Source organism: Oryx dammah, unplaced genomic scaffold (genome assembly GCF_014754425.2).
Source record: "Oryx dammah isolate SB20612 unplaced genomic scaffold, SCBI_Odam_1.1 HiC_scaffold_25, whole genome shotgun sequence".
NCBI lineage: Eukaryota > Metazoa > Chordata > Mammalia > Artiodactyla > Bovidae > Oryx > Oryx dammah.
The window spans coordinates 26560262-26573766 of record NW_024070209.1 but is presented as its reverse complement, the minus strand read 5'-3'; the positions used below and the strand labels follow the sequence as shown (position 1 = coordinate 26573766).

General features: G+C 40.0%; 1 protein-coding gene across 1 annotated transcript in view; it reads right to left on the bottom strand.

Annotated features, from left to right (window-relative positions):
• Window positions 1-13505, bottom strand: part of CAMKMT (calmodulin-lysine N-methyltransferase) — a 426241-nt gene that overhangs the window by 58827 nt on the left and 353909 nt on the right. The window lies entirely within an intron of this gene.

The window sequence follows — 13505 nt, the reverse complement described above, 5'->3', positions numbered from 1 at the left end:
GAAGATGATGTCAAAGAAATGGTAAGTAAAATGCTAAGAGAATCAATGGATATACGTATATTAATAAACAGCAAAGAAACAACTCTGTAGAACATTTGTTGCAAAAAAGTCCAGTCACCTGTTCTTATTAGCTCAGTCTCCCAGGCATTTCTGGTAAAAATGACAATTTGAGGGAGAAGCAAAATAAACCAGCATGAAGGGTCTGGAGTTATATTTGGTAGAAGTCAGAGAAGCAGTGGAGTGTAGCAGTTACAACTACAGGTACTTAGGAACCAAACTCAGTTGGGCTCGAGCCCCAGCACTGCCTTTCCTAGTTGAGTGACCTTAGATCAGTTACTTAACCTCTCTGTTCCTCAGTTTCCTTATCTGTAAAATAATATTATTGTAATATCAACCTCACAGGATTGCTGTGAAGATTAAACGAGTAAAGTTTATGAGATGTATTTAAAACAATTTCTAACTCATAACAAGCTCAAAGAAAAATAAAATTGTTAATGTTAATCTCCTGCAAAGAGAGATAAAAGAGTTGAAGAGAGTGTGAACCTCAAACAACTATCCTAATAATCAGAACACATGGAGAACTTTTTTGACCTGATCCTATCATTAGCTTTGGCACTACCCCAAAGTCCTAATACCTGGCATACAGAAAGAACTCTATAAAATTAAAACACATAATAAAATTCTCTGAAGGAAGAGCCAAAGACAGTTTTCCACATCAAGTGAATATAATCACCACAATGATGAATTTCTTTATGCCTTTAGCAGATGGTTTTGAGGATTTAAAAAATAATGATAGGGGAAGAATATTTAACTAAAATTCAAGCCTTGATTAAGAACAAAAATGTGATTTCTAAAATGCATAGTCTTTTAAAACAGTTTTACAATTTTCTCTTAAAAATTATAGAGGTTGATTTTTAACTAAATTAGATATGAGAAGTTCAAAGAATAAAGTTTAAAAATCACCTAAAATTCCACCACTAGTATATAATCACTGTTAACATTTTGGACACCATTCCAAAAAAATCTCTCTAGGCATGAAGACATTTTACACAAGTGGGATCTTCTCAGGGAGGTATTCAATAATCTCATTTTGCCCCACTCAGTATGTGGTGGATAGATTGCCATGACAATAAAAATACACTATAACCACATCATTTTTAATAACTGCCTAAATATTTTATGTTTGCATCATAGTTTATTTAACCAGTTTCCTTTTGATAGACATTTCAGTTAATTTCTAAGTTTTTGATATTATGACATTATAAACAGTGGTACAATAAAGACACATTTCCCCCCCAATATATAATTCTTTTCTTCTTAGGTCAAATACCCAGAAATGGAAAATCTGTTCAAAAGTCAAGTACATCTCACATTCTGATATATCAAACTGCCCCTCCAAAAACTGTATCAAGCTACAACTCTAATAAGAGTGTTTATTTCCTCAAAACCTTGACAGGACAGAGATTTTAATTTCTGCTTATTTGTTAAACTTTTAGGTTATCTCAGTACAGATCAAAACCACAATGAAATAGCACTTCACCCCCTTCTAGGACGGCTGTATTGAAAAAGTCAGACAATAACAAATGTTGGTGAGGTTGTGGGGAAATGATGTAAAATGGTTCAGCCAGTTTGGAAAACAGCCTAGCAGTTTATCAAAAAGTGAAATGTAGGGTTACTATATGCCCAGCAGTTCCACTCCTTGGTATATATCCAAGAGGAAAGAAAAAAATGTCCACACAAGAATTTGTACACAAAAGTTCACAGCAGCAGTATTCATAACAGCTAAAAAGTAGAAACCACCCAAATGTCTATCAACTAATGAATGGCTAAATAAAATGTGGTATATCCATGTAATAGACAATTTTTTGGAAATGTAAGGAAATAAAGTGCTGATTCATGTTACAACATGGATAGAACATGAACATTATCATGCTAAGAGAAAGAAGCCAGACACAAAGGACTACATATTTTATTTTTCCATTTATGTTAGATGTCCGGAATAAATGAGGGGTGACTGCTAATGAGTACGAGATTTCTTTTAGGTGTGATGAAGGGGAAAGTTGGTGATGTGATCCATTTGATGTATGTAACCAGCTTTTTGTCATCTGTGAAGTAGCTAGTTTAGAATTATTTTATGAATTTGTAAAGATTGTATTTTGGGGCTAGAGTGGGGCTTTGGAGCTGCACCTGGGTTTTCTCTAGTTGCCGTGAGCAGGGGCTGCTCTTCGCTGCAGTGTGTGGGCTTCTCACTGTGATGACTTCTCTTGTGGAGTCCGGGCTCCAGGCAAGTGAGGGCTTCAGTAGCTGCAGCGCTTGGGCTCAGCAGTTGCGGCTGGTAGGCTTTAGATCGCGGGCTCAGCAGCTGTGGCACAGGGGCTTAGTTGCTCTGTGGCATGTGGGGCCTTCCCACAGCAGGGATTGTAACCATGTCCCCTGCATCAGGAGGCAGATTCTTAACCACTCGACCACCAGGGAAGCCCTAGAATTACTTTAAATGTCAAGTTTTGTGGTTAATTTAGAAAGAAACACATCCGTTATTAACCTAAAGCCTGAACAAATTCTAAAATTAACTGTCTGTAGATATTAAGAGACATGAGCCTTTAGCCAAACATGGGTCTTTCTAGATTATTCCATTCTAGAGCTTTTTGCTTTCCCATAGTTTGTGTTAGAAACAAGTCCTGGGACTCTGACACACAGTAGCCGACGGGCAACACTGCTGACTCCTCTTCTGACTCTAACAGCTTGTACTTGCCCCATGATAACACACCTAGCTCTTGGAGCAGAGACGTGGCTCTTCTGTGATCTGCTGATGTCTGGAAAGCAAGCAGCAGCTCTCTTTACCTTCCCCCAACTAAGTGATCATGCCTGTCATACAGGAGTCACAAGCAAGGCCTCTCTCAAACCTGAGACTCAAATGGAGAGGCCAGCACATCCTTAGCTAGACCACTGACTCTTCTGGAAGAAACCTGCCAGTGGCTGTTACTAAAACGAAAAGCTGCTCATGCTGGAATGGGTAGGTAAACCTCTTGGACTGTTTTCAGTGTTTATGCTCTATCTCCTTTTACTTAAGCATTTCTGCTTTGTCTTGAACTTAGAGTGGAAATCTGTAAGAAGATACAGAATGCTCTATAAATATTTATTGGGCATCTACTATATTTCAGGCCCTGTGGATCAGCAGGGAGTGATACAGCATGGTCACTGGAGATTCAGTTTCGTTAGGGAAGAAAACTATTAGACAAACAATAACACAAATAATATGCCTAATTATAAATGTAATAAATACTGTGTAGGAAAAATAGTGCTTCTGAGAACCAGTCACAGGGGACTTAAGCGTCCCCTGTGAGGAGGGGAAGCTGGGAGGAGTCCATCAGGGGCACTTGTTTGTAGAAATAGTAAGCAAGCTGAGACCCAGAGGATGAACAGACAAGAAAAGGAGGAAGAGGGGCCCAGAGCTGGAGGGAATGGTCCACAGAAAGGGAGCACCATGAAATAGAGCTTTGAAGAGAAGAGTTTGATGTTCCAGGAATGGAAACAGGGTCCAGAAAGCTGGAGATTAAGTGAGAAAGGAAGAGGCAGGACAAGATGAGACTGAAGGGGGTGCTCAGGGGCCACATTTCATAGGCTCAAAGGCCATGTTAAGAATTTTAATTGTGGGCTTCCCTGGTGGCTGGCTCAGTGGTAGGGAATCTGCCTGCCAGTGCAGGAGACACGGGTTCAATCCCTGGTCCAGGAAGATGCCACGTGTCATGAAGCAGCTGAGCCTGTGTGCCACAACTACCGAGCCTGTGCTCTAGAGTCCAGGAGTTGCGACTATGGGAACCTACGAGCCCTAGAGCCCACAATAAGAGAAGCCACTGCAATGAGAAACCTGTGTATCGCAGCTAGAGAGTAGCCCCCGCTTGCCGTAACTAGAGAAAAGTCCTGGGTAGCAACAAAGATCCAGCACAGTCAAGAGAATGAATAAATAAATTTGTTTAAAAGCTCCTTTAAAAAAGAATTTTAAATTGCACCTTAAAGTAAATGATACATTTAAGAGGCAAAGTGGTATACTCAGATTCACATTTTAGATCATTCTGACTGCTCTGAAGAAAATAGACTAAAATGGGGCAAGAGGAGGTGAGGGTAACTGGGTAGGAGGCTACCACAATTACCTAGGTCAGTGCTGATGGTGGTTTGGGTGATGGTTAGTGGAGATGAAGAAAAGTGGAAAGATTTGCGCTATATTTAGAAGGTATATTGACAAACTGATTATTAGTTAATTAGATGAAGGGGGTAGTAACAGAGAGGGACGTGTCAAGTGTGACTTAAGCTTATGGCATGAAGAAGTGAGCTCATGATGTATACCAGATACGTATAGGATTTTCCTTCAGTTTTCTATGAGCTCCTCCTCAGGCTGCATTCATTGTACAAAAACACAGCTGGGGGTCTGGGATCTGATTCTGGGTCTACCACTAACAATCTATGTGGTACGGGGAAGTTATGTAGCATTTCTGAGCATTAGTATGTCCATTCATAAAATACTAGGCTTGGGTATGATTATTTGAGGGTGGGGGATTCAAGCTATAAAAAGCTACAATAAAGAACCTTACCTCATGTTCTGGAGTTAAACAGAGTTCAGCTTGAATACTGGCTCTTACTGGCTGTGTGACCTTGGGCAGTACCTAAACTTTTTAACTCTCATTCATTCAACAATTCTTGGCAGTCAGGCCTCCCCATTGTCTCAGCAGGTAAAGAATCCACCGGCAATACAGGAGATACGGAAGACGTGGGTTCGATGCCTGGGTCAGGAAGATCTGCTGGAGGAGGAAATGGCAACCCACTCCAGTATTCTTGCCTGAAAAACCCCATGGACAGAGGAGCCTGGAGGGTTACAGCCTAAAGGGTTGCAAAGAGTCAGACACGACTGAGCGACTAAGCAAGGCCAATTCTAGGAGGTGGAGAGATAGCAGTGATTAAAACAAAGTCCTTGACCAAATAGCTTTAATAGAGGCAATAAACAACGTAGTTCTAGATAGTAACGAATGTTGTGAAAAAAATAAAACACTAATGAAATAGAAAATAACTATAGGGGTCGGGGTGTTGCCATTTTAGACAGCATTGTTGGGTAATGCCTCAGTTTTCTCATTTGTGAAGTACAAGCAAAAACAGTACCTCTTACACCACTGTCGTGAGGAATAAGAGAGATAATGCCTGTAAGGCAGTTAGAACAGTGCCTGGGAGATAATAATTTTTAAAATAATGTTAGCTATTGTTGTTGCTGCTCTTGCCTTTGTTATTATTTTGACATTTGTCTATCCAGGCAATTTTATCAATCTTGATTATATGTTTATGATACTTTCAGGGAGATTATTATTCCTAATGGACACCCCACAAAATCAAACCAAACTGAACTCTGGAAATATTTGTCCCAGCTAAGGGAACTTTGAAAATCAATCATATGTAAGAATACCATATATATATATAGAATATCATATATATATATATATATATATACACACACCCTATATATATATATATATATATAGAGAGAGAGAGAGAGAGAGAGAGAAACAATGCTTGTTCTATACTTGTCCTTCTGCTCTGGCCCATTAACAGACTTGCTCTGAACAGTAATTATGAAGCACAAGCCTGCCTGTGTGTATGGAGTCAGGTCATGGCGAATAGGAGTACATCTCAGTGAAATGGAATGTCCAGTGTAGCCCTGTACAGTGAGTGGGTGGAAGCTTGCTCTGTGATGTTCTAATGTTTGTTGAAGGCTGACTGCTGGCCAGGCACAAGGTAGATGAGAAAATGGAGGCACTGAGAGGTTAAGAAATCTTCCCCCAAATTAGGCAGATATTTTGTCATTGAGTTGGAATTTGAATCCAGGTAATCTGATTCTAAAGCCGTTATTCTTAACCTCTGTGCTATACTGCCTTCCACTAGATTGCAAAATCAAGGGCCAAATGAATTGTTTTGTAGTTTTCTTCTGTTCCAGGGAAGCCAACTGATACAGATAATGAGCATGTGGAAGTGAAGGGAACACAAAGAATTGCCCAGGTATTTCAACAATATATTCTTCTAGGACTACAAACTGGGTTGGTTTATGGGTGTGATTTTATGAGCAATGCATTAAATTTTAAAACTTAAATTTTAATTCAGATACCTATTAATTTGATGATTATGAAATAAGGGAAAGCTGAAAGGAGCCCCAGCTCCAGCATGAATCTGAAGCAGGGAGAGGAAAAGATTCTTTGGTACTCATTCCCCAGACCTCAGCCTTCAGTCTGATGGTTAGTTTTAGAGCTGCTGCTGCTGCTAAGTCACTTCAGTCGTGTCCGACTCTGTGTGGATGCTGCGAAATCAACTAAGTGACAGATGAGACATGGAGACAGGACCAGAAAGACGCTGAAGCACCACTGAGAAAAAGGAACATACTGCAGCTGCAGCCACAGCCATGGTTCCAGTGGTTCAGACAGTAAAGAATTTGGAAGATAGCTCTGACTCTTATTAGCTTTGCGACCTTAGCAAGTCACTTAAGCTCTTCTTGCATCATCTCCTTAACTGGTAGTAATAATACCATCTCCACTGTAAGTAGAGATGAGAGTGTAATAGGGAAGAATAAATCTGACTCCACATTGGATCTGTTTCTTTTACTTTAATCTTTGTATTTTATTGCTTTTGCTACAAGTTAAAAATGTTGCCGATAGCCTGAAATAAACAGTATAACCTATCTTCAAGGCTCTGATTTTTAAAAATATGACTCTTTCCCATTCATATAGAAATAAAAAATTGCAGAGAAAAACATTTGTCCTGTTGGAGGTTTACAGGAACATGATGACCTAACCTACCTGGACAGCTGCAGGAACAAAGGATTTACACACCAAGAAGCTTGCAACAACCAACCAAACCTCTTCCCCTTTTAGTATAAAGGAAGACTGAATTCTAACTCAAGTAAGATGGTTCTTTGGGATCCTAGTTCACCATCTTCTCTGGCTGCTTGTTAGCTTTCTAAATAAAGTTGCAATTCCTTCCCCCAACAACTTGTCTCTCAATTTATTGGCCTGTTGTGTGACTAGCAGTAGAAGCTTGGATTTTGGTAACATGAAGATTGAATAATACTATAAGAGTACCAAGTAAGTGCAATTAGTGTTTGTTGCTGCTGTTGTTAATATCACTTTCTGAATACTTTCTACCGGGCAAACACTGAGCTGTGTACTTTATATGTATTATCTCATTTAATACTTAAACCAACCTTATAAGATATGTACCGTCATTATGGCCAGCTAAGGGGCACATCAAGGTACACCAAAGCACAGAAAGTTTAAATGGCATAGTAAGGATTTGAGCCCACCTACTCAGTTTCTAAAGTCCACTCTTTTAATCACTACACTAATTGCCTCAATCCTGGTGACTGGCTCAGCAATCAAAAGAACTAGTTTCTAGTTCTCATGGCTCAGTTAACAACTAATTTTGGGACTTTGGACAAATCATATTTGGGCTCTTTGTTGTTCAGACACTTAGTCGTGTCTGGCTCTTTGAGACTCCATAGACTGTAGCGTGCCAGGCTTCCCTGTCCTTCACCATCTCCTGGAGCTTGCTCAAATTCATGTCCATTTAGTCAGCGATGCCATCCAACCATCTCATCCTCTGTCATCCCCTTCTCCTCCTGCCTTCAATCTTTCCCAGCATCAGGGTCTTTTCTAATGAGTCAGCTCTTCACATCAGTTGGCCAAAGTATTGGCGCTTCAGCATCAGTCCTTTCAATGAATATTCAGGGCTCTAGTTTCAAGAATGAATTGGAAGGGTCTGGGACTTTCTTAGTGGTCCAGTTAAGAGTCCACCTTCCAATGCAAGGGACACAGGTTAGATCCCTGGTCAGGGAACTAAGATCTCACATGCTGTGGTGCAACTAAGCCCACGCACCGTAACTAGAAAGCCCATGTGCTGCAACTCAAGGAGCCTGTGCACTGCAATGAAGACCCAGTGCAGTCAAAAAATAAAATAATTTTTTTTTAAAAAAAAGAATAAATTGGAAGGGTCATATTGATTTTGAGGACTCTTCCATCTTTAAATCCAATAGCTATAGATCATGGCATTTGTGTGTCTCCAAACGAAAGCTATAAAATTGTCAGTGAGCTTTAGTTTACAACATTTTAGGTTGAAGTTGGGCTGGTTAAAATGTTTTATTTGTACTATAATCCAAGAAAGGATTCAAAGGATTTTAGAAAGCATTCAAAATCATCTTAGAGATCAAGTCTTCACCACACGTCCACTTTTACTGAATTAGAACTGCCTTTGTTAATTAAATCTCACAGATTCAGAAAAGAACTACTCTACATCTATATATTCTAGTTGTGATAGCTTTTTATTTACTTAATCCAGCATATAAATAACAGGCAACTTTCTCAAGTCCAACTTTTCCTTTTCCAGTACTGAGCATTGTTCTCAGATATATGCTGTGTTTTTCCCTCAAACATATTTCCTCTTCCTCAGAATAACTATCTTTGGGGCAGAAAAAATTCTCCTGAGGTCTCAAAGCACAGGTAGAAGAACACCTCCCAGTAGGAGCTCTCTAGGTGAGTAAATGCTACATCTCCATTGGTCAGAGAGGATGTGAGAGAGTGAGAACAGTCATTTCTGGAAAGGTAGACCCAGAAAATCAGACCAGAGAGCTCCTATCAGCAGGGAAACACCCCCTGGGCTCTCCTTGAAAGAGCACATCCTTCTCACAGCGGGCCCGCGCCCCGCCCCCCCAAAAAAAGAGCGAAAACTTTCACCACCAGTTTTACTCCAAATAACATCCTTCCCCAAGATGCTCAGGGTCCTCAGGGTGGAATCACCCTTTAAAAAATAGGAATGTGTTGTGTCTTGGATCATCATAATAGCCAGAATGTGTCAAATAGAGTAGAGCGAAGAGGAAAGTATTAGAAATAATTTTTAGTGTTCCTTATCTTAGGTATCTAACCACTTCACCCACACAGACACTCCCTTGTTACGTGGCACGCTAAAGGTGAGTAAGTAGGGTGTGATCCTACCTGAGATACCTATGATCTGTGAATCTCATTTCTATAGTAGCTTCCTGCTTTTTTGGGTCCAGCTTTATCTCACTTCTTGGTAAACACTGTGACTGAATTACAAACAAATTGAAAGCCTTGTGTTCCATGTGGAGTGCATGCTCTGTGCATTTATGAAAGTGCCCCCTGGAGAGAAAATGGTATTTAGGAGATGTGTGCCACAGATGCCAAAGCCACAACGTACACTTATTAAATGGCCCTGGCATTAGGCTAGTTAGGCAACATAGCTTGTTTATTTAGCAGTGTTGTTTGGAAGACACCCATCCCAGCATTTCAAAGCAGCCTCCGTTCCAAATTCCCCCTTTTAGGAAGGAGAATGAAGAGGACTATGTATGTCCCCTTCTAATAGCAAGAATTGCCTTTAGCAAGTTCCAAAAGGTTAACACACCATTCAGCAAATTGACTTGATAAATAAGGCAACGTGTTGTTGAGGTACAGCCTAAATTCACTTTAAATAAACCCCTCTCTGCTATTCTATCTGCAAGTAAATGTATAATGTTCAGGTAACTGAAAAAAACAAAACCAAATGAAATAGTATGAGAGTTGGCTGGGGATCTCAGCTGTGCAAAATGGCCAAGGCCCTGTCCTTCCTGTCTCCCTGCTCATCATTATTCATTGATATGAAGGAAACATGATGGTCTGCTCTCCAGAAATTTCTGCTGGTGCATGAGCTCGGGCGGCTCACTGCAACTAATGTGGAAATGGAGTGCGAAGCACGTCCTGGCTGTAAACACTGGGGTCTTGCTCTGTCGGGGCCATCTACAAATGGCTTCAACCAACCTGTATGATTGTCTTTAACACCTTTTTGTATTTTTTTTTAAGAAATGAATTTGATTTCATTTTCCTTCCCCAGTTTTCAAATAGTCATTAAAAATTAAACAACACGAGGAAAAGCCTTTTGTGATTATAGCCTTCATTCTCCTGCAACAAACTGGATCTATAAATTTACGTACCATTGTAGATGTAAATTACAAAATTTATATTCAACTATATTAAAACATCTATTCCAAAAATGATTACCAGTTGTGAAAAGCAGACAGGCTTATCACTTGCTGTCAGTTGTTCATGTCTAGTTAAGCAATAATGTGCTAAAACTGCTCTTTTGTTTTGTGTAAGAATTTTGGCAATAGAAGAAATGAACACTCGGTTAATAAAAACTCAGGCTGCTTTTTGCTTTGATGGAGGAAGCAGCTGCCTGTTTTCATTTGCTGCAGAGCAGCAAAACCCATCAATATAATAAGCAGCTTAGATGCATCCATCCACAGCATCTGTAAGGATATAGGGCTATTCGCTCAAAACCAATCCCTGGTTTAATTTTAACAAAGATGTGTCTGACATATTTGAAAATGCATTCTAATAGGTCTTGAAACATGAACAATTTCTCTTTTTTTTAAACACTTTTTACAGATTTGAAATGGTAGTATATATAGCTGAATGATAGCAGTGATAAAAACCAGTCTAAACTGTGAGGCCATCCTAAAACAAGGGCTGTGACAAGAGTAAGCCAAGAGGCAGTTATTTGGTTCCCTTCAAGGTGGAAATAATTCATTTAAATGTAATTTTATTCAATTATTCATTCAAACAAATATTTACTGAATCCTTACTATTTACTGTCTTGGGCTAGATATTGAGACCACATTTCCTACTCTCAACAAGTTCACTCTTCAGGGGAAAAGATGGAACACAAAAATATAAGTAAAACAATGCAGTTAGCACAGGGATTCACATAAGCATTTTTCTATTACCTTGTTATTTTTCAAATATTCAAATGGACCTAGAACATGGCAGAAACTAAACATACAAATTAAAAATCAAATACTGTCTCCTCTATTATATAGTCACACATTTTGTTAGACACACCTTTAAAAAAAGACAATCTGATGTAAAAAAAATTGAATTGTTTCCACACATGTCAAACGGTTTACTAGCATAGCTAAGAATTATCACACTTGGGAGTGAAAGTTTTAGGATTTTAAATTTTGTTTGGACAGCCGCTAATTTCACAGTAACCATTAGACACTTTCACACGATACACCAAATGGTAAGCCTAATAGAAAACACAAGCTTGAAAGCAACTTACAGTGTGATACAGTATGCTTTGGCTTGTAAACAATGCAAAGAGATGATTTTATTTTATTTTACTGCTCAGTGGCATTCCCCAAAATCAGATAATCCTAAATCCTCCTCTTTCTCTGATTCAGTATCAGACAGGAGAGCATCTCAGCATGGTCAACCAGGGACCTGTCTAAATGGCCCACATGAACGCAGGGTGAGCCATCAGCTTCTCAGGATATCAAATTTAAATGAGCACTCATCTGGATAAACACTGAGAAAATCCTCCCATAAAAGTAGAGCTAAGGGCTTTCTTATTCAGATATGCTCCCTGTAAAACACACATACCTGGGTTTTAAAAATAAACTTTTTATTTTGGAATAATTATAGATTTACAGAAAAGACTGGTACAGGGAGTTGCTGGATACCCTTCACCGAGTTCTTCTCATTGTCAACATCTTACATTGGTCAAAGCCAAGAAACTGACGCTGGCACGTTAACATTAACCAAATTTACTGGTTTGTTTTTCATGGAATGGTTACTATTCAAGATGACCATTGATGAAGGTATCTGTCAGAAGATCACGAACGAAACCAAAAGAACAATACTTGCAACTTACTTAGTTTTCCTCCCTTAATTCTCTTCCTTCCTCTTAAGTGACTCTAAAGAAATTCACATCAACTTTAAGAGCTACAACAGGACATAAAATGTATATACCCCAGGGTTTAAAATAATATCTGACCCCATCAAGAGAACTGTGTTACCAAGTGAAGCCTTGGCTCCCCATTCTATTGTTCAATGGGCAGAGTATTATTTTCTAGGTCATTATTCACATAGAAATCCTGATTGCCCCTATTCAATTAATACTTTCATATCACAGTGTGATATGGACCTTATAACCAATCTGTGGCAGCATGAGTTAAGAACCATAAAGAAGTCAGAGGTCATTATTTTTTCACCCATTCAGAGTGTTTATAAAGCGTTCACTGTGCACCCTTTCCGCTCTATGCCTGCTTTCTCCTTCCCTTGGCTCCGCTGCTTAATGGCTGGGCACAATGCTTCCAGAAAACCATGGGTTATGTACTAGTTAATGGACTTTCCAGGTGGCACAGTGGTAAAGAATCCGCCTGCCAGTACAGGTGATGCAAGAGACGTGGGTTCAATCCCTGGGTCAGGATGATTCCCTGGAGGAGGAAATGCCAACCCGTACAGTATTCTTGCCTGTGAAATCCCACGGACAGAGGAGTGTGGTGGGCTACATGCAATCCATGGATTGCAGAGTCAGACATGACTGAGCATGCGCGCACACACACACACACACACGTAGTCTCTTCAGCAGTATGTTGGCAAGACACCTTTGAGGAGATTCTTTCTGTTACAGTTGGTGGTTCCCATGGACTGAACTGCATTCACCCCAAATTCATATGTTGAAACCCTAACCTCCAAGGCAATTATATTTGGAGGTAGAGCCCACAAGTAGGTAATTACAAGGTCCTATGGGTGGGTGTCCTGATATGATAAGATTAACACCCTTATGAGCAGAGACTCCAAAGGGTGCTCTCCCAACCCTGCCCTGTGCTCACACAATGATGAGGTCTTGTGAGGATATGGCAAAATGGTGACCACCACAAGAGAAGCCTCAGTGGAAACTACAACTGGCATTCTGATCTCAGACTTCCACCCTATAGAACTGTGAGAAGCCGCCCAGTCTTTGGCATTTTGTTAGTGCAGTACAAGCTGACCAAAACAGTAGGCAACCCTTGGTGCCTGATGCTGGGGCGAATACTCCCTCTCAAGACCCAAAACATTCTGAGCTGAAGGAACTCCCTCCCTGCGTTGTAGATAGGGCCCACAGGGCAGAGAGAGCAGTCGTAGCCCTGGTGCAGATGCTCACGTTGTCCGTTACTTTTTTCCCTCCCTTCCCTTCAGGTTCTCCTTTGTTGTTCAGTTGTTCTGTCGTGTCTACCTCTTTGTGACCGTTTAGCCAGCTCATCTTACCTCCTCCTCTTTGATTCCTCATCTCATCTTACTTTGATATCGTCATCTCATCTTATTTCCTCCTCTTCTGTAGTTTTAGCTCCCCTTTTCCATTTAAAAGAATTCAAGGGACTTCCCTGGTGGTCCAGTGGCTAAGATTACATGCTCCTAATGCAGGGGGCCCGGGTTCAATCCCCAGTCAGGGAACTAGATCCCACATGCCTCACCTAAGAAATTGTCTGCCACAGCTAAAGAGCCTGCATGTCGCAATTAAAGAACTCACATGCCTCAACAAAGATTGAAGATCCAGCAAGCCAAAACTAAGATCTGGTACAGCCATATAAAGATACATAAATATTTTTTTAAAAAATAAAGTATACTTCTATCTACTATGCATTTATTTAAAAATTCATAATTCTT